The sequence below is a fragment of the Felis catus genome, chromosome E1, assembly GCF_018350175.1.
Source record: "Felis catus isolate Fca126 chromosome E1, F.catus_Fca126_mat1.0, whole genome shotgun sequence".
In the NCBI taxonomy this organism is placed as follows: domain Eukaryota; kingdom Metazoa; phylum Chordata; class Mammalia; order Carnivora; family Felidae; genus Felis; species Felis catus.
This window is the reverse complement of record NC_058381.1, coordinates 32,612,514-32,638,099: the sequence shown is the minus strand read 5'-3', so window position 1 is coordinate 32,638,099 and position 25,586 is coordinate 32,612,514. Positions and strand designations below refer to the sequence as shown.

Below are 25,586 nucleotides of genomic sequence, written 5' to 3'. Positions count from 1 at the left end.
TGTAGCAGCTCTATTGTGACTGCCAAAATTTGGTACCAGTCAAGATGTCCTTTAGAAGGTGAATGGGTAGAGGCACCTGGGTGGTTCAGTCGGTTGAGCCTCCGACTTCAGCTCAGGTCATGATCTCATGGTCCGTGAGTTCGAGCCCCATGTCAGGCTCTAAGATGACAGTGAGGAGCCTGCTTGGGATTCTCTCTCCCCCACCGCACTGCTCACACTTTCTCTCTCTAAAAATAAATAACTAAACTTTAAAAAAATTAAATGGGGTGCTTGGATGGCTCAGTCAGTTAAGCACCCGACTTCAGCTTAGGTCATGATCTCATGGTTCGTGAGTTGGAGCTGTGCTGACGTCTCAGAGCCTGGAGCCTGCTTCGGATTCTGTGTCTCCCTCTCTCTCTGCCCCTCCCCTGCTCATGCTCTGTCTCTCTCTGTCTCAAAAATAAATAAACATTAAAACAAAAAAAAGAAGAAGATGAATGGGTAAATTAACTGTGGTAAATCCAGACAGTGGGAAATTACTCAGCACTGGGGAAAAAAAAAACTATCAAGCCATGAAAATACATGAAAGTGGAGCACCTGGGTGGCTCAGTAAGTTAAGTGTCTGACTTCTGCTTCGGTCATGATCTCATGGTTTATGAGTATGAGCCCTGCATCCAGCTCTGTGCTGACAGCTCAGAGCTGGCTTGGAATTCTGTCTCCCTCTCTCTGCTCCTCCCTCACTCGCTCTCTATCTCTCAAAATAAACTTAAAAAAGGAAAATAAAATATATGGAAGAAACTTAAATGAATATTACTAGGTGAAATCAACCTGAAAAGACTATATATTGCAAGATTCCAATTATATAACAATCTGAAAAAGGCAAAAGTATGGAGTCAGTAAAAAGTCAGTGGTTGCCAATGGTTGGTAGAGAGCAGAGAGGGGTGACTAGGCAGAACTCAGAGGAGTTTAGGGAAATAAAACTATTCTGTGTGGTAGATATGTATCCTTACATATTTGTCCAAACCCTTAGAATGTACCATGCCAAGAGTGAACTGCAATGAAAATTATGATCTTTCTTTGAATGGTGATGATATGCCATCATAGGTTTGTTAATTGTAACAAATGTTACCCTGTGTGGGATGTTGATAGTGGAGGAGACCGGAGGGAGTGGGCTTGTGGGGGTATATGAGAACTGTGTACATCTTGCTCAGTTTTGCTATGAAACTAATTGCTCTAAAATATAAAGTACATTGAAATTGGGGAAGCCAGAATGAACACTAAAAAAATTGGATTTAAGATAGAAAAAAAGGACAAATAGCAAGGCAGATCACACACACGTGCGCACGCGCGCGCACACACACACACACACACACACACACACACACATTAAATATTGGCTTCTGCTGTCCCTTAGGAATAGAGCAATTTAAATAGACCCGGGGAAGGCAGCCTTTGCTGTCACAAGAATGGTTTTATGTATCAGTTTGTTAACTTTGAAATATGCCCTTGGACCCCTCTGCCCAAGATATAAAATCTGTAGGCTTGGGTAAGACCTTCACTTGAGATTTGTTTATAGTTTTTCCATATGAGCTTCTGTCACTCTACTTAGGTTCCATCAGCCATAAATTTTCCATTCGGAAATTCCTCTTGATTTCTGAACATGAAACCACTGCAAGCTATGGGCAGTTTGGGATTTCTTTTTCAATTTCTTCAAGACCAAGGAATATGCTGTACCACTTAGACTATAGCCATGTATTAGCAATCTATAGTTTCTGCCTTTGACGGCTGACAGCTCAGCGAGGGAAAATAGTATTTTGAAAGCTGTGGGAATTCAGTCATCAACTTTGCTCTCATGGGCTCTCTTCCAGGGTATTGGGCCTGATTAAAGGAAATGTTACTTTTGGAAGCATGCATTGTTATCCAGCTAAAGTAAAAGCAAAACAAAATAAAACAAAATGAAAAACAAAGACCACAGCACACCTTATTATGATACATCAGAGTTCCATGTTAGCAATCTTGCATTTCCCTATGTGTATACATTTGTTCTCTTTCATTCTCAAGAGTGAGTGTGTGTGTGTGTGTGTGTGTGTGTGTGTGTGTGTGTGTGTTTATGTGGGGAATACCAAATATAAAATCCAGATATAACTGAATCACACATCCAGATGAAAAGATCTCTATTTGCATAAACAGATAGGAGGCCAGATCTTAGATTTTTCTATCAAGGTAGGACAGAGAGGAATTATTGTAGATACAGGAACAGAAGTCATGTTCTAGGATCCACAAATTTGATGTTTAGAAGTCAAAAAGAATAACACCAACAATCCAAGGTTTACTTTTTTTCATGTGTATTTGAGGAAATGGGGGAGAACATAGAGAGTAAAATGTATTTTTAAACAGAAGCTGCTTGGCTTTAAGTCTGCAGGCAGATGAAGGTGGTTTCTTTAAGTGATACCATAAAAATTGGTGCTCAGACACAGGAGACAGAAACCAAACTTTTATCTTAAAAGCAGAGGTGTGCTCATGCCCCGCACTTGGTGAAAGAAGGCCAACTCACATTGCGGCTGACATTCACCTACTGATAAGATGGCTTATGTGAAGCTTTTTCCCAAACAGCCAAGAGGAAGCAGGCATGGCCTCACACCTCACCAGCCAAAGCCCAGATTAAGCTCCACGATGGTTCACTGACTGGATTCCCAGTATTGCAGCTATGCTTGGAGGACAGGACTGAGCTGCCCCTGTGAGACCAGGTGCTATTATAGCAATCTCAAGGACTTGTGTGAAGATCAATACATAACTGACAGAAAGATAAATTTGAGTGTAAATGGGGCATGAGGCAAGGAGGGAGAAAGAGGAGGGAAGTCTCAGTGAAGAGGTGCCTGAAAATCAAAATACAAACAACCAGGGGTGCCTGGGTGGCTCAGTCGGTTAAGCATCCGACTTCAGCTCAGGTCATGAGCTCACGGTCTGTGGGTTCAAGCCCTGCGTCGGGCTCTGTGCTGACAGCTCAAAGCCTGGAGCCTGTTTCAGATTCTGTGTCTCCCTCTTTCTCTGACCCTCCTCTGTTCGTGCTCTCTCTCTCTGTCTCAAAAATAAATAAATGTTAAAAAAAAAATTAAAAAATACCAACAAGCAAAAAGTGAGAAACAATCATGCTAAAAGCACAGCCAACAATTTAAATAAGGAATTTTAAATGTCCAAAGATACCAATGAGAAGATACCATTCATAAAAAAAAATAAAGGATATTGATAAATAAGCAGACAAAAGCAGAAGGGATGGAGATTGGAAGGCCGTACTTCCGATGTAGATGGGATACTTTAGTCTGGAGTTACAGGGAACAGATTAGAAGACACCAATATTGATTTACTAGGCATTCAGTAAGAAGAGAACAGAAAGAATGGCAAAGAAGCAAGATTGAAAGAGATAATGGCTGGGAATTTTCCAAAGTGTAAGACATAGTCCACAGCCGAATCCAGTGAGCTGAGTGCCAAATAGAAAGCAGATTAAAATAAATTTATAACTATACACATTTTAGTAAAACTACAGAACATTAAGGTTAAAGACAAAATATTAATTAGCAAATAAAAAATAACATTATCCGATAAAAGGAAAGATTGCATACATATGGCTGTTAATAAATAGCAAGCTTCTCATCAACAACAATACGAGCCAGAAGATAGCAGAGTAGCATCTTCAAAGTGTTGAGTTAACATAACTGGCAGTTTAGAATTCTGTAGCCAGTTAAACTGTCATTCAAGAGTTAGGATGAAGTAAAAAAAAAAAAATCAGACTAATGGGAGTTTATTACCCATAGACTTTCTTGAAAGAACTACTAACAGAGGTACTTCAACATAAAGAAAAGGCAAGAGTGTAAGAATCTGGTGTGAGAAAAAATAGCATGATAAAAAGTAATGAAATATACTTGTTCATTTAATTCAATATTTACTATAATAATTTATTTGTGCTTGACACGTTTAGAAAACAATTTAATAAGGAACATGTGGATGAAGTGTTAAGAGAGTTAAAACACATGGGGGTCCTTTTCTACTTGGGAGGAACAGAGTGGAATGAAATAATTTTGGCTTATTAGAAAAATGTACAGTGAGGTCTATATATTAAAATTTTAAGTGTAACCAGTGAACATTTAAAATTCTTATCTCAAATTTACAAACCAATAAAGCAGAAAAGCATATTTATTTATTTATTTATTTATTTGTCAAATTGGCTTACATACAACACCCAGTGCTCATCCCAACAAGTGCTCTCCTCAATGCCCATCACCCACTTTCCCCTCTCCCTGCCCCCCCATCCTCCCTCAGTTTATTCTCTGTATTCAAGAGTCTCTTGTGATTTGCCTACCTCCCTCTCTGTTTCTATTTTTTTCCCATTCCCTTCCCCCATGGTCTTCTGTTAAGTTTCTCAGGATCCACATATGAGTGAAAACATGTATCTGTCCTTCTCTGACTGACTTATTTCACTTAGCATAGTACCCTTCAGTTCCACCCATGTTGCTGCAAATGGCATGATTTCATTCTTTCTCATTGCCAAGTAGTATTCCATTGTATATATAAACTACATCTTTATCCATTCCTCAGTTGATGGACATTTAGGCTCTTTCCATAATTTGGATATTGTGGAAAGCACTGCTATAAACATGGGGGTACATGTGCCCCTATGCATCAGCACTCCTGCATCCCTTGGGTAAATTCCTAGTAGTGCTATTGCTGGGTCATAAGGTAGATCTATTTTTAACTTTTTGAGGAACCTCCACACTATTTTCCAGAGCGGCTGCACCAGTTTGCATTCCCACCAACAGTGCAAGAGGGTTCCCATTTCTCCACATCCTGGCCAGCATCTATAGTCTCCTGATTTGTTCATTTTAGCCACTCTGACCAGTGTGAGGTGGTTTCTGAGTGTGGTTTTGATTTGTATTTCCCTGATGATGAGTGACATTGAGCATCTTTTCATGTGTCTGTTGGCCATCTGGAAGTCTTCTTTGGAAATGTGTCTATCCATGTCTTCTGCCCATTTCTTCACTGGATTATTTGTTTTTTGGGTGTGGAGTTTGGTAAGTTCTTTATAGATTTTGGATACTAACCTTTTATCCAATATGTCATTTGCAAATATCTTTTCCCATTCCATCAGTTGTCTCAGAAAAGCATATTTTAAAAGAAAGGGATAAAGAAAACTTTGTCCAAGCAGGGGCACTTGGGTAGCTCAGTCAGTTGAGTGTCTGATTCTTGATTTTGGCTCAGGTCATGATCCCAGGGTCCTGTGATCAAGCCTTGTGTTGGGCTCCACGCTTGAGATTCTCTCTCTCTCTGTCTCTGTCTCTCTCTGTCTGTCTGTCTGTCTCTCTCTCTCTCTCTCTCAAATTAAAAAAAAAATAAAAAGAAAAAAGAAAAATTTACCCAAGCAGAGCAAAAAACTAGAAAAAACAAGTGTTAATAAATAAATAGAATAAACGCTAACAGAATAAGCCTGTTTATAATAGTCTTTCAGATTAGATTTTTGAAACTCAGCTTAAACGCTCAGTAATGTTGTTTGCAAGAGTTATTTCTTACAGAGAAATTCACAAAAAAACCTTTAAAATAGGAGGTATGGGCAAGATAGCCAAATATAAATGAAAGAAGGCTGGTGTAACAATATTAAGATCAGACTAAATAGAGTTTTAAAGAAAAAGAATCAACAGTTTCATAGAATGACATTGCAATAAAGAGTGATTGATTCAGTAATATGAATGAAAATAGCTGCTTTGCTGCTGACAGTCTAGCACCATGAGACAGACTTCATCTGTTCACACAGCTTGACCATCTTTAAGACATCATCTTCAAGGAGACCTCTGGTAGTCTCATCTCTGTCTTTCTCATGGTACTTCATATGCTTTGAAACTTGGAGTCCGTATTTTTTTTAGAAGGTAAAGATTCTTCAATGTCAAATATTCTCATAAACAGTTAAGTAATTAAATATTTAAGCACTTTTGTCCAATAGGTTGACGAGTCTATGGTACCAGGACATCAATGGCTGAAATGTGGTCTTCCGTTGTAAGGTTTGTCTCAGTCAGAGCAGTGACTTATGAAAGAACAGCAGAAATAATTTGCTCCAAAAGGAATAGAGAAAGTGATTCTTTTGATGTCTCTTTTTATGATGATAATTCTTGACAGAATAGCCATTTTATCAGTAAACGAATTCCAAAAGGAGAAGAAGGATATTGAATCTGTCTCTCTACATTTTTTTGTTTTTCATAGAATCCTCACATATAGAATGAAATTTGGATTAAAAAATAATAAACTGTAAAAAAGATATCACAACAGAGCCATTTAATTTCTTTTTGCTAACACTTTATTTTTCTGTCTAAAACCCCAGAGTGAAGGTAAAATATAGCATTATTGCCGAGAACAGTAAAAACATTTTCCCCTTTATGCTACCACACTAAAATGTGATTTAGATGTAAATATAACTTCTATTTCCAAATATTAACTTCAGGATGCACTACAGACCAGTTATCCTCACAAAATATGTATCGCAGAGATATAGTTCAAGAACACACTCATAACACTTCATCCTCAGCATCCTGATTGCTATAATACCTCCAATTCCATAATCCACAACAGAGAAGACACAAATGCCATAATATGTCCCAAGCAGATAGATCTGCCTGTGATTGTCGTCATTGATGGGGCTCACTTAAAACATGGATTTCTCAAATTGTTCCTGGGTTTAAGATGTATTGTACTTCAGCCTCTTTGTCAGTCTTTGTCCTGTTCTCTACTTTCATTGATTCAGTTTAACTGTCTTCATTTTTTTTCCTGCCTAGACACTCACCACCGTCTCTCAACTAGTCTTCTTTCAACTCTCTCTTCTAGGACCAACATCTGTGTATTGCACATGGTAGTACTTGTAATGTGCAAATGTGACTATGTGCCTGCTTTAAAACTTAAGTGTTTTTTGTTTGTTTGCTTGCTTGCTTGTTTCCATTTCCCACCTTATTCATCTTTACCACAGTTCTTTGTGTTGTTGTTGTTGTTGTTGTTTATTTTGAGAAACAGAGAGAGCAGGGGAGGGGCAGAGACTACTGAGAGAGAGAATCCCAAGCAGGTTCCATGCTCAGCACAGAGCTCACCACGGGGCTCAATCCAGGACCCCGGGATCATGACCTGAGCCAAAATCAAGACGTGGTCGCTCAACTGGCTGACCCAGCCAGGCGCGCCTCAAAACAATTCTTAAAGGTAGTTATTTGTAGGTTTTGGTTTTTGCTTTTAAATGGGATTTAGAATGCAAGTCATCCAAATTCCCACAATAGCTAAGTAGAAAGTAGGATCTGAATTTAGATTTATCTCCAGAACCTAGGTTCTTAATTATTATAATATAATACCTCAATGTGCTTTGTTGTATATCCTCTCTCTTACATCTGATGTCTATCCTGTCTCCCTTCTATCTGAAATGAGCAGCAAATAGCTCTGTAGATAACTATGCTTTCCTGTCCCTCTTGAAAGTCATTCTAACTTGCCCCCAAGCTCTTCCATTTTCTCTGTTTTCTGTCTGTGTTTCTACATCCTTCATCTAAATAATTTTGTTCTTTCTTTCTTTTCGTCTCCTGTGTTCTCCTTCTACTCATGGGCTTCTCCTAATGCCAAATTCTTGGAGTTGTACTAGAATTTATACTCTCTTTTTTGACTGACCTTTGTGTACCAGTCTTCAATTCCATGCTAATGACTATTTTCCTAAATGGATACTTTTGTTTTAGAGTCCTGTTATCACCTCTCACTCAACAATAGCTAACTGAATGTCCTTCCGGGATCCATATGTACCATTTTTATTTTGTAAATCTATTAATTTTTTCCTATAGGATCTAGAGCAAGTAACCCAATTTGATGTGTCTCCATATGCTCTCTTTAAAACAAATAGATAATTTCTGCAGTTTCTACAGGCTCTGGAGTTTGGTGATTCCTTGTTCCAATCCACCAGAGATTCACCTTTAAATTTTTAAAGTCAAAATTTTGAAGTTTGTCGTACTTGGCTCTTTAAGGGTCCATCTCTCTGACTAATTGAGATCATAGTTCTCATTAAAGAAATAGTCTGGTAAATTTTCAGCCTTGATGACTTACATCCTGACCCATCTTATTATATTAAACCTCTATCTTGAACAGCCCATTCCCACTTGGAAATTTCTGTTTTCTTAAAGCCCTCCATTTTGTGAAAAACTACATTTTGCATTTCTGTCTTCAACAGTGATCAATATTGCTACTTATGAGCCTCATCTATAAGTCAACTTCTTGAGTACCTATTTTGTATTTTATTTTCATTTCACCCTTCTGGATGATAGCCCCTAAAGCATTGCAAATTTATGCTCTGCTTTAGAGACATCCAACCTGAAGCCAGTATGTTCTTAATGATTTCTTCTTCATCATTCTCCCAGTCATTTACATCCTTCATGTTTTTTTTTCTTTTTTTCCTTTTTTATTTATTTTTTAAATTTTATCTTTAATTTTTTAAAATTTACATCCAAATTACTTAGCATATAGTACAACAATGATTTCATGAGTAGATTCCTAAGTGTCTTACCCATTTAGCCTATCCCCCCTCCCACAACCCCTCCAGTAACCCTCCGTTTGTCTCCATATTTATGAGTCTCTTCTGTTTTGTCCCCCTCCCTGTTTTTATATTATTTTTGTTCCCCTTCCCTTATGTTCATCTGTTTTGTCTCTTAAAGTCCTCATATGAGTGAAGTCATGTGATTTTTGTCTTTCTTTGACTGACTAATTTCACTTAGCATAATACCCTCCAGTTCCATCCACATAGTTGCAAATGGCAAGATTTCATTCTTTTTGATTGCTAAGTAATACTCCATTATATATATATATATATATATATATATATATATATATACATACACACCACTTCTTCTTTATGCATTCATCTATCGATGGACATTTGGGCTGTTTCCATACTTTGGCTATCCCATGGATAAATGCCTAGTAGTGCAATTGATGGGTTGCAGGGTAGTTCTATTTTTAGTTTTCTGAGGAACCTCCATACTGTTTTCACCAGCTTGCATTGCCACCAACAACGCAAAAGAGATCCTCTTTCTCCACAATCTCACCAACATCTGTTGTTGCCTGAGTTGTTAATGTTAGCCATTCTGACAGGTGTAAGGTGGTATCTCATTGTGGTTTTGATTTGTATTCCCCTGATGATGAGTGATGTTGAGCATTTTTTCAAGTGTCGGTTGGCCATCTGGATGTCTTCTTTGGAGAAGTGTCTATTCATGTCTTTTGCCCATTTCTTCATTGGACTATTTGTTTTTTGGGTGTTGAGTTTGATAAGTTCTTTATAGATTTTGGATACTAACCCTTTATCTGATATGTCATTTGCAAAAATCTTCTCCCATTCCATCAGTTGCTTTTTAGTTTTGCTGATTGTTTCCTTTGCTGTGCAGAAGCTTTTTATTTTGATGAGGTCCCAGTAGTTCATTTTTGCTTTTGTTTCCCTTGTCTCCAGAGACGTGTTGAGTAAGAAGTTGCTATGGCCAAAATCAAAGAGGTTTTTGCCTGCTTTCTCCTTGAGGATTTTGATGGCTTCCTGTCTTACATTGAGGTCTTTCATCCATTTTGAGTTTATGTTTGTGTATGGTGTAAGAAAGTGGTCCAGGTTCATTCTTCTGCATGTCACTGTCCAGTTTTCCCAGCACCACTTGCTGAAGAGACTGTCTTCATTCCATTTTATATTCTTTCCTGCTTTGTCAAAGATTAGTTGGCCATATGTTTGTGAGTCCATTTCTGTGTTCTCTATTCTGTTCCATTGATCTGAATGTCTGTTCTTGTGCCAGTACCATACTGTCTTGATGATTACAGCTTTGTAGGATAGCTTGAAGTCTGGGATTGTGATGCCTCCTGCTTTGGTTTTCTTTTTCAAGATTGCTTTCGCTCTTTGGGGTCTTTTCTGGTTCCATACACATTTTAGGATTATTTGTTCTAGCTCTGTGAAGAATGCTGGTGCTACTTTGATAAGGATTGCATGGAATATGTAGATTGCTTTGGGTAGTATCGACATTTTCACAATATTTGTTCTTCCTATCCAGGAGCATGGAATCATTTTCCATTTCTTTGTGACTTATTCAATTTCTCTCATCAGCTTTCTATAGTTTTCAATGTGTAGATTTTTCACCTTTTTGGTTAGATTTATTCCTAGGTATTTTATGGATTTTGATGCAACTATAAATGGGATCAATTCCTTGATTTCTCTTTCTGTCGCTTCATTGTTGGTTTATAGGAATGCAACCAATTTCTGTGGGTTGGTTTTATATCCTGCAACTTTGCTGAATTCATGAATCAATTGTAGTAGTTTTTTGGTGGAATCTTTTGGGTTTTCCATATAGAGTATCATGTCATCTGCGAAGAGTGAAAGTTTGACCTCCTCCTAGCCGATTTGGATGCGTTTTATTTCTTTGTGTTGTCTGATTGCAGAGGCTAAGACTTCCAATGCTATGTTGAATACCAGTGGTGAGAGTGGACATCCTTGTCTTGTTCCTGACCTTAGGGAGAAAGATGTCAGTTTTTCCCCATTGAGGATGATATTAGTGTTTGGTTGTTCATATATGGCTTTTATGATCTCGAGGTATGCTCCTTCTATCCCTACTTTCTTGAGGTCTTTTATCAAGAAAGGATGCTGTATTTTGCCAAATGCTTTCTCTGCATCTATTGAAAGGATCATATGGTTCTTGTCCTTTCATTATTGATGTGATGAATCATGTTAATTGTTTTGCAGATATTGAACCAGCCCTGCATCCCAGGTATAAATCCCACTTGGTCGTGGTGAATAATTTTTTACTGTATTGTTGGATCCGGTTGGCTAATATCTTGTTGAGGATTTTTGCATCCATGTTCATCAAGGAAATTGGTCTATAGTTCTCCTTTTTAGTGGGGTCTCTGTCTGGTTTTGCAATCAAGGTAATGCTGGCTTCATAGAAAGTGTTTGGAAGTTTTCCTTCCATTTCTATTTTTTGGAACAGTTTCAAGAGAATAGGTGTTACCTCTTCCTTAAGTGTTTGGTAGAATTCCCCTGGAAAGCCATCTGGCCCTGGACTCTTGTTTTTTGGAAGATTTTTGATTACTAATTCCATTTCCTTACTGGTTATGGGTCTGTTCAAATTTTCTATTTCTTCCTGTTTCAGTTTTGGTAGTGTATATGTTTCTAAGAATTTGTCCATTTCTTCCAGATTACCCATTTTATTGGCATATAATTGCTCATAATATTCTCTTATTATTGTTTTTATTTATGTTGTGTTGGTTGTGATCTCTCCTCTTGTATTCTTTCTTTTATTTATTTGGGTCCTTTTCTTTTTCTTTTTATCAAACTGGCTAGTGGTTTATCAATTTTGTTCAGTCTTTCAAAGAACCAGCTTCTGGTTTCATTAATCTGTTTTACTGGGTTTTTTTCTGGTTTTGATAGCATTAATTTCTGCTCTAATCTTTATTACTTCCTGTCTTCTGCTGGTTTTGGGTTTTATTTGCTGTTCTTTTCCCAGCTCCTTAAGGTGTAAGGTTAGGTTGTGTATCTGAGATCTTTCTTCCTTGTTTAGGAAGGCCTGGATTGCTATATACTTTCCTCTTATGACCACCTTTGCTGCATCCCAGAGGTTTTGGGTTGTGGTGTTATCATTTTCATTGACTTCCATGTACTTTTTAGTTTCCTCTTTAACTGTTTGGTTAGCCCATTCATTCTTTAGTAGGATGTTCTTCAGTCTCCAAGTATTTGTTACCTTTCCAAATTTTCTTTTGTGGTTGATTATGAATTTCATAGCATTGTGGTCTACAAATATGCATGGTATGATCTCAATCTTTTTGTGCTTACTTGGGGCTGATTTGTGTCCCAGTGTATGGTCTATTCTGGAGAATGTTCCATGTGCACTGGAGAAGAATGTATATTCTGCTCCTTTAGGATGGAGTGTTTTGAGTATATCTGTTAAGTCCATCTGGTCCAGTGTATCATTCAAAACCATTGTTTCCTGGCTGATTTTTTGAGTAGATGATCTGTCCATTGTTGTGAGTGGGGTGTTGATGTCTCCTACTATTATGGTATTACTATCGATGAGTTTCTTTATGTTTGTGATTAATTGATGTATATATTTGGGTGCTCCACATTTGGCACATAAATGTTTATAATTGTTAGGTCTTCTTGGTGGATAGACCCCTTGATTATGATATAATGTCTTTCTGCATCTCTTGATACAGTCTTTATTTTAAACTCTAGATTGCATGATATAAGTATGGCTACTCCGGCTTTCTTTTGTTGACCATTAGCATGATAGATGGTTCTCCATCCCCTTATTTTCAATCTGAAGGTGTTTTTAGGTCTAAAGTGGGTCTCTTGTAAACAGCACATAGATGGATCTTGTTTTCTTATCCATTCTGTTACCCTAAGTCTTTAGATTGGAGCATTGAGTCCATTGATGTTTAGAGTGAGTACTGAAAGTTATGAATTTATTGCCATTATGATGCTTGTAGAGTTGGAATTTCTGGTGGTGTTCTCTGGTCCTTTCTAATCTTTGTTGCTTTTGGTATTCATTCATATATATATATATATATATATATATATATATATATACATACATATATATATATTTTTTTCATCCTTTCTCTCCTCAGAGTCCCCCTTAAAATTTCTTGCAGGGCTGGTTTAGTGGTCACAAACTCCTTTAATTTTTGTTTGTCTGGAAACATTTTTATCTCTCCTTCTATTTTGAATGACAGCCTTGCTGGATAAAGAATTCTTGGCTGCGTATTTTTCTGATTCAGCACACTGAATATATCCTGCCACTCCTTTCTGGCATGCCAAGTTTCTGTGGATAAGTCTGCTGCAAACCTGATCTATCTTCCCTCGTAGGTTAGGGACTTTTTTTCCCTTGCTGCCTTCATGATTCTCTCCTTGCCTGAGTATTTTGCAAATTTGACTCTGATATGCCTTGTCGATGGTCAGTTTTTGTTGAATCTAATGGAGGTGCTCTGTGCTTCCTGGATTTTGATGTCTGTGTCTTTCCCCAGGTTATGAAAGTTTTCCACTATGATTTGCTCACATAACCCTTCTACCCTTATTTCTCTCTCTTCCTCTTCTGGGACCCCTATGATTCTGATGTTGTTCCTTTTTAATGAGTCACTGATTTCTCTAATTCTTAAATAGTGCTCTTTTGCCTTAATCTCCTTCTTTTTTTCTGCTTCGTTATTCTCTATAAGTTTGTTCTCTATATCGCTGATTCTGTTCTGCCTCATCCATCCTTGATGCTGCTGCATCCATCCACAATTGCAGCTCAGTTATAGCATTTTTTATTTAATTCTGGCTATTTTTTACTTCTTTTATCTCTGCATAAAGGGATTCTAATCTATTTTTTACTCCAGCTAGTATTATTATCGTGATTCTAAGTTCTGGTTCAGACATCTTGCTTGTATCTGTGTTGGTTAAATCCCTGGCTGTCTTTTCTTTGTGCTCTTTCTTTTGGGGTGAATTCCTTCGTTTTGTCATTTTGAAGGGAGAAAAAGAATTAATGAGGTAGAAATAATGAAATTTAAAAAATTAGAGTTAAAAAAATTAAAATTAAAAATTACACAGACACACACACACCAATCAAATAAATGATGCTAGATCCTAGGTGTGTTTTGGTCTGGGTGTTGAAAGTGGTTTGACAGATTAGAGGGAAAAAAGGGGGGGAGGAAATTGTTTGAGAATTTGAAAAAAATGAATACACTGAAGTAGACTAAAGTACCCTGATGGGGGTAAAATAGAATTTGAAAAAATGTACACAAAAGTAAAGAATATAGTAGAAAAAAATAAAAATATTTAAATAAAAGTTAAAAATAAATATGATTTTTTTCTTTTTATGTATTTAAGAAAAAAGAAAAGAAACGAAAAAGAGAATAAAGGTTTTTAAAAAAGGTAAAAGATTAAAAAAAAGAAAAAAGGAAATCATTTGAAAATTTGAAAAAGTGAATACATGGTGATAGACTAAAATAAAATGATGGAAGTAAAATAGAATTTGAAAAAATTCCCTAAAAGCAAAAATATAGTAAAAAATTAAATAAAAATATTTTAATAGAAATTGACAGTAAAAATGAAGTTTTTCTCTTTCTGCATTCAAGAAAAAGAAATGAAAAAGTGAAAAAAGAAAAAGAAAGAAAAAGAAGGAAATTGTTTGAAAATTTGAAAAGGTGAATACACTGAAGTAGACTAAAATAAAATGATGGAAGTAAAATCGAATTTGAAAAATTTTACACAAAAGTAAAAAATATAGTGATAAAAATTAAAGAAAATATTTTTAATAAAAATGAATTTTTCTCTCTCTGTATTCAAGAAAAAGAAAAGAAGTGTAAAAGAGAAAAAGAAAAAAAAAACAGAAAGAAAATTGAATAGATGAACCTGCCAGCAGATTGAAGTAGGACTGAAATTACTTAGTTTTCCCCTAGAGGTCAGTCTGTGTAGCACTTCATAGTCCATAAACTAAGCTGGCGGTGAGACTTGTGTTCTTGAAGAGCAAAGTTGGCCCAGTTGGGCGGGTCTCAGTGTAACAGCTCTGCTCTCCACTAGGTGGCGTTGCTAGCCTACTGGGGTGGATTGTTGCGGTGCTTCCAGTTGTGTATGTACATGCAAGGGAGTGGTGAAAATGGTGCCACCCAGCTACCCACTGTTCTCCCGGATCAGCAATTGCGCACCTGTCCTCTGTCTTTAGCTCTCGTCCACTCCCCACTTTTTCACTTTCTGCGACCAGGCCCCAGGCAGTACCTCTCTCCCAAGTTTTGTGTCAGATGTGGCTATTTTCCCCGGCCCCTTACCTCTGAAGGACTACAGCTTTGACCCCTTCCACCCCTCTGTGGAAGGGTCTCACCGAGCAATGGCTGAATACCGGCTGCACCCAGGAACGCCCCAGAATAAGTTCATGAGATAGTATAGCAGCAGCTTTTCAGGGATTATGGAAAATCACTACACATATCTGGAACCAGGCTTCACCCTTAACAGCCTTGCCCCAGCACCAGCGAATGTGGCCACCTTCCGGGGTCTGCTGGGACCAGGTGACTTCAACAGTCTCTACCAAATGTCCTTCCTTCAGTGGAGCCGCTTTTTCCTGTGTGGCCTGAGAACCTCCTGGACCCCACTCTGTTCCTGGGGATTCACCTTTCCCACCAGAACACTGCCAGGTATTGAGCTGCAGAGTTGCAGCCTTTGTGCTCCCCTTGTTTATAGTCTTAATGAAATTTAAACCCTCTCCTTTCTCCTTTCTCCTTTCTCCTTTCTCCTTTCTCCTTTCTCCTTTCTCCTTTCTCCTCTCTCCTTTCTCCCCTTTCAGTTTAGTCCCTGTGGCTGTTTCCAATTTTCCACTTTCTCTCCAGCTCCTATTGGGGAGGGGTGCTTTTCCCGTATTCTCCACCCCTGTCTCTGTCCTCTCTCCACCCGCAAAAGCACCTCCCTTCCTGCGGCTTCTCACTTCCCAAGTTCCCCTCTCTGCGCTGCATACCTGCTGAATTCTGTGGTTCGGTTTGTGCAGATTGTTGTGTTAGTCCTCCAATCAGTTTTCTAGGTGTGTAGGATGGTTTAGTGTCGGTCTGACTGTAATTCGTGGATGTGAGACACATAAAAAACTTCCACGCTGTTCCACCATCTTGGCTCCTCCCTACATCCTTCATGTTTAAAAAATTCTTTATAGATACCTACAAAATTAAATTGTCAAAGTTCTCTCCCTTCTAATCCTTCTGAACTGTACATTTAAATAGCTTTTAATAAAATGTTTATTTATTTTGAGAGAGAGAAAGAACGAGCAGGGGAGGGGCAGAGAGAGAGGGAGAGAGAAACCCAAGCAGGCTCCATGCTGTCTATAAAGAGCCTGATGCAGGTCTTGATCTCATGAACCTTGAGATCATGACCTGAGCCAAAATCAAGAGTCAGAAGCCTAGCCAACTGAGGCACCCAGGTGCCCATAAATAGCTCTCTTAAAATATCAATTTAATTATGCCACTTTCCTTCATAATCACCTAACTCTGAATTTCTGCAAATTAAAAGTATGTTTTAAAGCCCTCTATATGTCAGTTGTCCAAATGTATCTCTTTTTACTCTTCAAAACACAGGTAAGCATGTCTGTTTTAGTTAAGTCTATCTTCTCAGTGTTCTCTAAGAAATTTTATAGATCTCTGTGGTGGCACTATGATGCAACACTCAGATCCTTCTTCAAGGAAAAACATTTTGCCCCCATTGTTTGGAGTGCTGTCCTAAAACCACTTCAGCTGTCAGTGCACTCAAGGCTCACATCAGCCGCAAATCTTCCCTGCCCAAGGTAGCAGCCTTGCTTCAATAGCCCATTTCCAATGACCACTTAAAGAGGAAGTATAGAGTAGTACCAGCCACTTTTTAAATATCTTGATTAAGATATTCTACACATCACAAAATAGGCTTACTAAAGGTGTAAACTTCAACTATTTTTGTAAACGTATAGTTATGCAACCATCACCACCATTCAGTTTAGAACATTTACATACCTCAGAAAGAACCCTTTTGTGGAATTAGAGTCAATCCTCACTCCTACTGTAAGTCCTGAGCAACCATTAATCATCTTTCTCTCTTTGTATATTTGCTTTTTCTGGAAATCTCTTATAAATGTAATCCTATAAATGAAGTATTCAGCTGTCCTTATCTTAATCCATTCTCTTCAACACAGCCAGAGTTGTATTTCTAAAGCACTTATCATTATATCCCCATGATTATACCTTTTTTTAAGTTTATTTATTTATTCTGAGTGGGGGGAGGGCAGAGAGAGAGGGAGAGAGAATCCCAAGTAGGCTCAGTACTGTCAGTGCAGAGCCTGATGCGGGGCTCGATCTCACAAACCATGAGATCATGACCTGAACTGAAACCAAGAGTCAGACGCTTAATCCACTGAGCCACACGGGTGCCCCTGATTATACCTTTTAATGCATCTTCTTTTCTAGATAGTCTAAAATCTGTTTTACATATAACATGGGAGCCTTTTCATTATCTGACTAGAACTAACATGCTCATTCCATTTCCAATTACGCTATTACATTTCAGGCAAGTTTGTGACATCATATCTACTTCTTATCTTCCAAAATTTTCAAGTATCTCTTCATCTAGGTATTCTTCTCTGACTCAACATGATATTAAGTTCTTTTTATTTGGTACACAATTATTTTTAATTCTTACTTAGACCACACTGTGTTTCAATTATTATTTGAATATGTCTTTCTTCTACATAGTGAACTTTTTGAGAACAGGGGCCAGGACTTCTGCAAATTTTTACTTTTGATATAGCAAATCTCCTGATCCACAATAGGTACTAGATGAACATTTTCTAAATGAATGATTAAAAATTTAAATTAGTATATTGATGAGCTTGGGGTACAAGGAAAAAGGAATAAGTTGTTCCTGAGAATTGAATATCTGCATTTAAGTCAATGCACTTGATCCTGAAACTTATAATAATTAATAGAGAACAACACATGTGATAGTTTCAGAACTGCTGTGTACTTTCTGTCTGTCTGACAAGTAATTTGGTTTTCATAATGTATAAATTGTGGATAATATTTTCCTTTGACTGGGCTCCTGAAATTTTTCTAACAGGGCAGAATCAAACTACAGTCAACTTATGGTGAGGAGCTCTTCAAACCATTACTGAAATTGCCATTAAGATACACCTGCTGCACAAGGTATTTAAAAGAATGTCAAAGACTATGCTTCTCAGTTACAGAAAACAGGCTTATCGCCTTTAGAAACCATTGAGGGTATTCAAATTCTCTCCCTGTCACTTTCTTTTAATGCTTATTTATTTTGAGAGAGAGAGAGAGAGAGAAAATTCCGTGCTGGGCAAGGATGAGGGGCTCAATCTCATGACCCTAGGATTATAACCTGAGCGGAAATCAAGAGTTGGATGCTTAACTACCTGAGCTACCCACATGCCTCTCTCCCTGTCACTTGTAGGCAGAAGAATTATTTTCACATCAGCTGCTTTATACTGGCTACATGGACAGAACCAACACATTGAAGACCAAGTTTAATTCATTCATCCTCAAGAGGAACATAAAGACTATCTGTTGTGATACTAAATTCAAAAGTATACTCCAATCAAAAATAGTTTTGCTTTATCTTTTATGCATACATACAACACCATAATATATATTCAGCAAAGATGTATTACTGTTTCTGTCGTATCCAAGGATATAAAACACATAGCTATTCCAGTGATGGCGCCTTTCAGTTCTTTCTGTAAAGCTTGTTTGTACATGTATGTTTTCATGGACAGACTGCAAGTTTAAAAGCTTATATTCTGTCATTTTCAGTGTCAAATGCATCCAATATCAAACATATCAAGGCTGATCACATCATTATAAATTGCATATAAGGCTTCTTGTTACCCTCCTATCACCACTGTCACAAATTACCACAAACTTAGTGGCTTATAACATCCATTTATTATCTCCCAGTTTCATGCTGAGATGTCTAAGCACAAGGAGACTCAGTTGGATCCACTGTGCAGAGCTTCACAAGGTCTAAATCAAAATGCTGGCTGAGCTGGCCTCTTATCTAGAAGCTCTGGGGAAGACTCTGCTTCCATAGACCATCAGGTCGTTGGAAGAATTCAGTTCCTTGTCATTTTAATTCATTTTTAAACGAACTAGAGCATGTTGAATCCCTGTTCTTAAAATCTCTGACGTCATCTTCTGCTACCAGCCAGAGAAAAATCTTGTAAGGACTCATGTGATTATATTAGGTCCACTTGGATAATCCAGGATAATCTTACAATATTACAGTCAAGTAATTGATACTTTTACTTAGATCTTCAAGATCCCTTTCACTCTGTATTTGCAGGAGTAATACCAGAGGATCAAGATTATGGGGGTAAAATTCTTCCTCCTACTGGCTCTTAACTGGAAATGATGTAAGAAATTAATTGCACATGAAGTTCTTTCATTATTTTAAAATTATTGCCCCAGTAGCCTGTTGATACCAACCATAAAGACAAATGAGGCTTATATTTACTGTGATTACTTCTGGGCACATGTCTTCACCTTCTAACCTCCAGCAAGACATCTGTAATCCAATAAAGAATGCGAATGGGGATATTGGACTTGGTATTGACAGTTTACATGTGCTTGTTGAGGATATCGTCAATAGCCTCTGTTGAATCATTGGGTTTTAGAAGTGATTATTCCCGCTTGCTAATGACTCCATGCAATATTTTTTGTAAGTGAGTTTTGAAAAGCTTTGCCTTTGCACTGGTAGCAAAATATAGTGAGAGCTCTAAAATTTTCTCTCCATCTAAGGATATTTGAATTTATGCATATCATTCATAACAGATAGTATGTGCTTCACTTAAATGAAAGTGGCAAAACCAGCAGAATTTGATTTCAAGATGAAATAGAAAATAATTATTACAACCTGGGTTTAATTTAGATTGCCTTTTAGCATCCTAAAGATCTTTTCATATATACCACATTAAAACTGAAATAAATGAAGCCTATACGAGTGCTAGTTTTATTTTTCCTCAAAGAAGCATTCCTACCTTCACCTTATATATTTTCTATCAAAGGCACTAGATGAAGTTTATCTCTTCGTTTCTTGAAATCAGAAGTGTTAACTCAGATTATTTAATATATATTAGGTGTATGTACAGTGTTCTTAGTGTAGATGAGTGTTTCCAACAGAATATTTTCAATACCTTTTACTGTACTAAATAAAGGAAAATTTTGACTCAGAGAGTGGAAGAATTTGACTGAAGCCAAAACCTGATGCCTTCTGACTCAGCTTTCCCTCTAGATTTGGGGGTTAGAAAGTCTGCAGGATTTGGCCATTGGGAGGCAATTAGAAGGTGAATTTAAAGAACAGATAAGCAGTAGAGATGTAAGTCACTCTGAGGGCAGGAGGTTTCACCTAAGTGGATTTTGGAGAAATGGAACTAAGTCATCTCTTATAAGTTTAGCAGCCATGAAACAAGAGGTCATGTGACATGATGAGGAGGGAAGGAAGGACACGGGAAGGTGTCTTGTTCTGTTTTTCTTCTCTAATAAGAATCATCTGAAAATGTTTGCAGCCATAGAACAAGCAACAGAGAGAAGGATATAGAGGAAGTTGGAGCAAAGTCAGAGAAGAGATAGAAGAGAATAAAATCAGGAAACTTCAGTGAAGAAATTTTCTGTAGAAAAGAGACAGAATACTTGTCATTTCAAAGCAGAGGAGGGTTCATTTGATAGTTTGCACTGCATGAACTTTATCACTTAGGTGAAGCTAGGAGGTAAGAGAATCTATGGAAACTGAGTCTTCTGCACTTCATAGATGCCACCAAGGGATGACAACACCCATATATATGTAGAAGATGAATTAGTGCATTAGTTACAAGTTCAGGTACTATAGTCAGACTGCATATAAATCCTGGTTCTTACCATTTCAGTTATTGACATAAATTTCACACATAAAATGAACCCATTAGAAGTATGCAGTTCCGTGTTTTTAGTATATTTACAGAACTGTGTGCAACCATCACCACAACCTAATTTTAAACATGGCATCCCAGAAAAGAACCCATTAACAGTCATTAGCCTTTCCCTCCTCTTCTCCCACAGCTGGGTCCCAGCCCCTGGCAAGCACTGACCTACTTTGAGTTGTTACAGCTTTTTCTATTCATGGCTGTCTACATGAAAGCAGTCATGCACTACATAGTCTTTTGTGGAGGCTTCTTTCACATACTGTAGTGGATTCAAGGTTTACCACCTTGTAGCAGGTATCAGAGCTTCATTCCTTTTTATTTCTGTATCATATTCCATTTTATGGATGTACTATATTTTGTTTATCCATTCATCAGTTGATAGACTTTTAGATTATTTCCAATTTTGGCTTTTATAAATAATGCTGCTATGAACATTTCCTGTAAGTTTTGTATGGACATGTTTCACTTCTCTTGGATGTATACTTAGGAATGAATTGCAGAGTCATGTGGTAATTATAAGTTTTCCAAAAAGGTTTATCATTTACCCTTTGTTTTAGTTTTTTTTTAACGTTCATTTATTTTTGAGAGAGAGAGACAGAGACAGAGACAGTGTGTGAGCAAGAGAGGAGCAGAGAGAGAGGGAGACGCAGACTCCAAAGCAGGCTCCAGGCTCCGAGCTGTCAGCCCAGAGCCCAATGTGGGGCTGGAACTCATGGATTGTGAGATCATGACCTGAACCTAAGTCGGACACTTGACTGACAGAGCCACCCAGGCGCCCCACCATTTACTCTTGTATATTATTTAACATCACTGAGATTCAGACTCCTGATCTTAAACTGGATGTGGTAATTGTACCTATTTCCTAGGATTTGAGGGAGGATTAGATTATATAAGTAATATAAAACTTGGCACATAAAAAGTGAGTAGGAGAGTACTTTTATTTTTACAACATGACTGGGTACAGTAACAACAAAAAGTTTTCTGATGTCTATGGTGTGTGTGTGTGTGTGAGAGAGAGAGAGACAGAGAGAGAGAGAGAGAGAGAGAGACAGAGAGAGAGACAGAGAGAGAGACAGAGAGAGAGACAGAGAGAGAGAGAGAGGGAGAGAGAGAGATTAACTGTAATTTGCTAGAAGGCAGTTTCAGTGTGGCCCTTGCACATGTTTTCTAGTTATGTCCCTGTTAGATCCCTGTAAGTGTTTTTAAAATTTCCTTTTAGAATTTCTTACTGTTCCAAATATCTCTCACTTTTGAATTAGTCATTATTGCCTCACCTATTCACTCCCATCTTTGTCTATCTCATCTAGAACTAACTCTGAACCATCATAAACCATCCATCAACCCTCTGAGCCCCTGGTAACCATCCACTTCTATCTGGGAGACTTTGGTCTCAACTTGGCACTGTCTCCCTTCATTTTACTTTTTTTCTGAGCATTGACATATCCAGGTCTATACTAAGATGATTTTAGCAAACAATCCACATTCCTGTCCTTAGCTATCCCAGACCACTCCCAGTAAGTGGATGTGGGAAAGAGGATAATGCCTCAACTTTCAACATGACTAAGGGGGGGGGGGAGTAAAAACAAAACAAATAAACCAGTCATATTAAAGACCTAAAAGCAGATTAAAATTACTGAGTTATTTATCTATTTGCCTTCCATTTTCTCAATATAAAGTATTTCGCATGGGTATTCTTTCAATAAGAGCTTGAGTCATTATAGAGCTAATATGTCTCCCTGGAGATTATTATATTTTGACTTTTGGCATTTTCTGGATTATGCTATTTTTGTGTTTTAGCTCTTCAGGGTATTTATACCACTTCCGAATTCTATTCAAACTCCTTAACCCAATGCAGGATGGCCTTTTGTGGTCTCGCCCCCTGTGTACCTCTGTCTACCTAGTTCAGATACACAGGCCACAATTCAGCTGAAACAGAGAACTTCCAGCTCCCCCTGAGCCCTGTGCAATATTCTCTTCCTCTCTGAATCTTATCACATCCTGCAATCTCTCTCAGGAACACTCTTCCTGGGACTTAAACATTGTCTTGACAGGGGCACTCTGAGTAAGGAGAAAATAAACTCTTGTAGCACGTTAATTCAGATTCAGATTTGAGAAGGGCATTAGAAAGAAGTGATAGATCAAGTACTAAGTAACAACATAAGGACATGGCAAGGTTATGGCAAGGGATCCTTATTAGCATGTTCACTTTTTTCTTTTTTTTTTCTTTTTTTTTTTTTTAATCTTGGCCTGTTTAGCCAGCGCCCAGGAGTTCTCTTTTTCTCCAGTGACTTACTCAGTGTCCTCTCTCCATCTCGCCATACACCGTTTCCTCCCTGCTACACACAGGAAACAAAGTGATTGCTGCCGCACTTAAATTCTCTCTGTTGGCTCCCAGGAGGAACATAAACCCCCTGGTGTGACCACTCCACTCTCAATGATCTGGTTCCTGGGTCAACCCCCAGCCTCATTTTTCACCATGTTTTATGTGCACACGCAATTTTAGTCATCATGAATCCAACTTGTTCTCTCCTGACTCGTGATTTTGTGCCTTTCCACATTCTTCTTTCTGGAATTGTGCCATGTGGCATCCTAAGCACTAGAGACTTGCAGTAAGTAAAGTCCTGTTCTTTTGCTACCTGAATCAATTCCAAATCTCACCCCATCTGCTCATATTGTGTCTCTATATGGTAACATTTACTGCCTTTTTTACTCTATATTGTTTGTCTTCTGCTCTACATGAGACTTCCTTGAGTATGAGGATTTTATGTCTTTTATAGTTGTACATTCAGGACTTTATGTAGAGAGTGTGGGACATAATAAATACTCAACAAAGGATTGCTAAGCCACAGTGAATTAGGACTGAGGATTCCAGGACTCCCAGCATCAATACTGACTCAATCTAACTTGGGCTGATGCTTGACTAGATTAACTAAGTGGGTATCCAAGCCATACAGGACCCCTAGAATGAGGTTAACAAGGCCCCACGGGTCTTAGCAAAGGGAGTCATGCAGTGAGATAGTCAGCACGGCTAATTAGGATGTATGCAATGTTTACTCCATCTTCGCGTCGTGTTTGCTTCTGTGAGCATATTTCCTCGCAGAATGGAAGGGGTGGGATTAGACAGTCCCTTGGGTCTCTTTCATCTTTACTACCCTGTTGATGAAATCAATTGGAAAAGAAATCGTTGCATTGTTTTGAAACTGTAAAAGCAACTACCATAGTGAAAAGAGGAACTGTATGCTTGGGGCAGATCCAGAAACACTGAGAAAATCCATCCATTTTTTTATTATTAAATTGTTTTTAATGTTTATTTGAGAGAGAGAGAGGGAGGGAGAGAGGCAGAGGAGCAGAGAGAGAGAGAGGGACACACAGAATCTGAAGCAGGTTCCATGCTCTGAGCTGTCAGCATAGAGCCTGATGCTGGGCTGGAGCCCATGGACCGTGAGATCGTGACCTGAGCTGAAGTCATACACTCAACCTACTGAGCCACCCAGGCGCCTCAATCCATCCATTTTTGTTGTCAATTTGATAGAGTTGTTCAAACACATCTCCTTACTGTTTTGTATTCACTGACCACTATGGGCATGAAATCATGATTTTTTTGACTCTAGAGTTCAAAGCCACTTCTGTTTTAAGTTGTTCTTAGATAAAAATAAGGTAAATAACTTACAGACTTTTAAAAAAGCAATGCATTATTAATTACTCTTTGCATGGATTAATTATGGAGAATTTTTTGTTTACTTGATAAACTTTATTTAATATATTCTTAAAGATTTCTTACCCTGACATGTGTTCTCCCCACTCACACACCCTGACTGTAATTAAAGAACAAAAAGTGGCTTTAGAGTCATGGGAATTTAGAGGAGCTAAGGAAAGTAGAGAGCATTGAACTAAGCCCCCAGTCAAAGAAAATTCCCCGTGTACAGAAACATTTTTTTTTCAACGTTTTTTATTTATTTTTGGGACAGAGAGAGACAGAGCATGAATGGGGGAGGGGCAGAGAGAGAGGGAGACACAGAATCTGAAACAGGCTCCAGGCTCTGAGCCATCAGCCCAGACAGAGCCTGACGCGGGGCTCGAACTCACAGACTGCGAGATTGTGACCTGGCTGAAGTCGGACGCTTAACCGACTGCGCCACCCAGGCGCCCCCTTTTTTTTTAAATATTTTTTCAACGTTTTTATTTATTTTTGGGACAGAGAGAAACATTTACCACTGTCAGTCTTGTTATCTCAGAAGTTAGGAGATCGTGACCATATAGCATACCAATTCATTTTTGTTCAACAATCCTAACTACCATAAAGACTTTCTTTGTGGGGTATCACAGTATGCCTTTTTGTACCCCTTGTTTATTGGTCTCAGGATTGTTCCCTTTTTATCCTAGATCTGCCATCATGGGATTAGACATAATGCATTCAATTTGACTTTCAAATATTTGAAAAAAGTATCTTGCCACATTCTTTTCTTCATTTTTCCCCCTTTATTTCAACAACAATCAATTGAGTGAACAAATGTTTTATAGAGACCCCTCCCTGTCTTGGCTAAAACTTGGGTGGTATGACATAACCCAGGACAACCTCTGTAATTTATATTAACAGTAACTTATTAAAGGACATGGTAGTCATTATAATGCATGCTCCAGGGGATGAGTTTAGGAGTTTGGCGACTTTGCAAGCAGCAGTCATGTGGGGACCAGTCCATCTATTTGGGATGGGTTAATTGCTTAGCAACATTTAAAAACCATTTTAACTGTGCAGAGGCATATTCTCATCGACTGAACTGGATAACCTCACAACACTTTTACGCTTAACTAGTTGGAAAATAAAACCTGAATATTATGGACAGTGCAAGATATTTTACCTTAGAAATGTTTATCTAAACATTTCTGTTTATCTAAACAGACCACTACAAACTAGTGCAGCCACTCTGGAAAACAGTATGGAAGTTTCTCAAAAAATTAAAAATAGAACTATCCTACGACCCAACAATTGCATTACTAGGTATTTGTTCAGAGGATACAAAAATGCTGTTTCGAAGGGGCACATGTGCCCCAATATTTATAGCACCACTATCAATAATGGCCAAATTTTGGAAAGAACCCAAATGTCTATTGACTGATGAACGGATAAAGAAT

General features: G+C 38.0%; 1 long non-coding RNA gene across 19 annotated transcripts in view; it reads left to right on the top strand.

Annotated features, from left to right (window-relative positions):
* The window catches only part of LOC102901561, a 178,902-nt gene that overhangs the window by 37,232 nt on the left and 116,084 nt on the right, over window positions 1–25,586 (top strand). For 13 of the 19 annotated variants that reach the window (XR_006589583.1, XR_006589578.1, XR_002149095.3 and 10 more), the window contains exon 5: window positions 17,594–17,679. This is a non-coding gene — a long non-coding RNA (uncharacterized LOC102901561). Of the gene's footprint in view, window positions 1–3,729; window positions 3,886–17,593; window positions 17,680–18,838; window positions 18,909–25,586 lie in introns of those variants that run through there. The other 6 variants (XR_006589574.1, XR_006589573.1, XR_006589571.1 and 3 more) reach the window with 3 other exon arrangements.